Here is a 3,076-nt window from a genome sequence, read left to right on the forward strand (position 1 = left end):
CTAGTGGTTATATATATATATATGGAACAAGTTTTTATAAAATGTAGGAGAACAAAAGGTATTTAAAAGTGTACCATAACTTATAAGCAAAATTGGCCGCAAAAAGTGGATGAAGCAAACTATTTTGAAAATAACAACAAATAATAGCCGGCTCAGCCGGTTCTTTAAAAAATTAATATTACAGGTTAAATCGAACTCAGTAGTTTTAGTCCAAACATTTTTTTTTTTAAAGAAATTCATTGAATATGATTGAATAACGATTTTGAATCCAATAAATTAAGATGATTAGAATTTTTAACTCATAAACTTTAAATTCTGACCCCCTCTGACGATGTGCCCAATGATATTTTCTAAATTCCTTTTTAAAAAACAAAATATTAACTTTGAGACACATTCCAATAAAAATTTCTTCTTCTTTTAACAAACAACTCCATTACTAAAAAAATAGTTGGTGTACCGATTCTTAACGTTTCTATATATAAATAAAATATATAATATATGGTTTTGTTATGAAATATTCCGGAACAATGTCTTCATATGGAACAAAAAAAGAAAGAAAAATAAGAAAATGGAAAGAGCTAGGTGGCATTTTATAATAAGAAAATATAGTCAAAAGTAAAATAAGAAAGACAAATGTTAGCTATAGAGAACAAAAAGTTAAAGTTTTCTGCGAGATTGTAAAAAATATGGTTTTAATTAGATCAGGGGTAATAGGACCTTTCTAAAGTTTGAATGTGTCTCAATAATTTTGTGTATAGTTCAGAATGAAAATAGTGTATTTTTTCCTAAAATAAACAAATTATAAAAAATCTCACGTTTTGAGCTTTGAAAATGAAAAATCTCGTGTTGTAGAAGGTGCAACATATATCCTCTTTGATGAGCTTTACGTCGTGCGAATCTTAATTAGTCGGAATAGTAAATTTAAAATACTAGATAATTAATAATAAGAGTCGAGGTAGAGGAGTGGGTGGGGTTAGGGACAAAGCTACAGTAACCTACGGGAATTCGGACAAACCCAGTAGCTTTTACATAGACTCTATATTTATACTACTTTGGCCCACAGACGTTGGTTCGAACCCCAGTAGCAGCATATGTTTTTTTTTCCTTGACTTTTTATGCCTTTTTACTTAGTTTAGAATCCACATACTTCAAATCTTGACTCCGTCGTCTCTGGGTGGGGTGTAGGTGGGGTGAGTATAATTAACTTGGATTAGCCCATGATAATCTTACTTAACACTAAGCAATTGCTTGAGCGTTAAACACTCCTTAAAACATTGGTTATTGGTAAACTTAATAACAAATCATTGGTAAAACATCAAGAAAATGAAATATTGATGACACAAATTGAAAAAATAAAAATTGTTCAATTAAGAGAAGTGGCTTAAAAGTATAATAATAATAAAAAGTATTATAAGTTTGAGGAATCAAAACTATTTATTGAAAAGATTATACATCCTAGCTCATCTTTGCTTTTAAGTATGAATAATCCAATTGAAAAATACAACAACAATAACATACCCAAAGTAGTTCGAAAAGTCGGAAGTCGAGTCTGAGAAGGATAGAATATATACACAAACGATAATAATCGAAGTTATTTTCAATAGACCCTCTGCTTAAGAAAAAACTAAAACTGCACGCAATATTGAAAAAATATATATATATGTTACTACTATATGAAGCTTTGTGTTGGTTGAATGACACTTGCCATATTAAGTACAAGACAAATATAGATATGTGGTATCCAAATATTCAAAGTATTTGTTGATTAAAATGTTTAAAAAATAAGATTCAATATATTCAAAGGGGAATTAATTCATTGAGGAATTAAAGTGATTAACTTTAGTTATAAGTACATCCATTTGGCTTAATGGAACCAAAATTTAAGCTTATGAAAGTGACATCAAATGTGATTAATGGTGCTTTTATTGATAATTAATGTGGTTGAATATGTGCAATAATGCTTAAATTGCCACATTTTTATCCAATATAAGTACATCATTATCTTAATAAAATTCCTTTGAATAGAGTTTAGACTAATGCAACAACAAGGGTAGCATTATTAATTTGTAGTAGGTATTGATGTGTATATGTGTGTTTAAATCTCATAAGAGAAAAACACACACCAAATTTTTCTTCTCGTCTACTCTAATTTTGATGCACGTAAGTACCTGATATTTGTTGTTGGTGAAAGATGATAACTATCTCGTTGATTTAGTCGAGATGCACGAAAATTGACCCGGAACCACATAGCAACTATCTGGTGGAAGATGATAACTATCTCATTGATTTAGTCGAGGTGCGCGAAAGCTGATTCGAATGCCACATATCCTTTTTTTGTTTTAAGATGTTGGATCAATTTTCCCAATCCTAGGAGTAGCCCTGTTGCAAGCCCACATCCCCCCTCCCAACCCAACCCAAACTTGAAAGCCCAATTAGAATCAGTCCGGAGCTTCATGGGCCCCTCGAGGCCCATTCACTATATTTTTGATTATCATATAAGTTGCAATTTTTAATCTAATAAATATATTGGAGATAATTTTCACTAAAAAATTCAAATTAATTTTAGTTTGTATTCATGTCCAACCATAATATAATTTCAATTTTCAAATAACATTTTCAATCAAAAAAACAAAAACTATTTTCTTTTTCAAATTTCACAATTCTCATGTCCAAGCTGAACTCAATTATTGATCCTAGAAAGTTCTAAATCATTGAACTAATACCTTTGAAAATGAAATTAATTAATCAACAAGTATCTTAATTACTTATCATTTATGTTAACCAGTATTAATTAATAGAAATTTAATATTGTTCATTTCTTCATTAGAAAGTGATTGCTACAATTTTCATCAATCATTCATGTGCCAGGTAACAATATTAGTAATTTCAAATACCATAGTATAACCTTTTTTTTTTTTTTTTTTAAATATAAATTTAAGTTATGTACACCGTCCGTATAAACATAACATATGTATGTTATTCGATCGCTTTTACTCATTATAACATGTATTTTTCTTATCTTCAAGATTAGAGTAAAGCATCTAGTACCACTGAATTATGTCCAGACTTGCTACGA

Source organism: Capsicum annuum, chromosome 12, assembly GCF_002878395.1.
Source record: "Capsicum annuum cultivar UCD-10X-F1 chromosome 12, UCD10Xv1.1, whole genome shotgun sequence".
Taxonomy (NCBI): domain Eukaryota; kingdom Viridiplantae; phylum Streptophyta; class Magnoliopsida; order Solanales; family Solanaceae; genus Capsicum; species Capsicum annuum.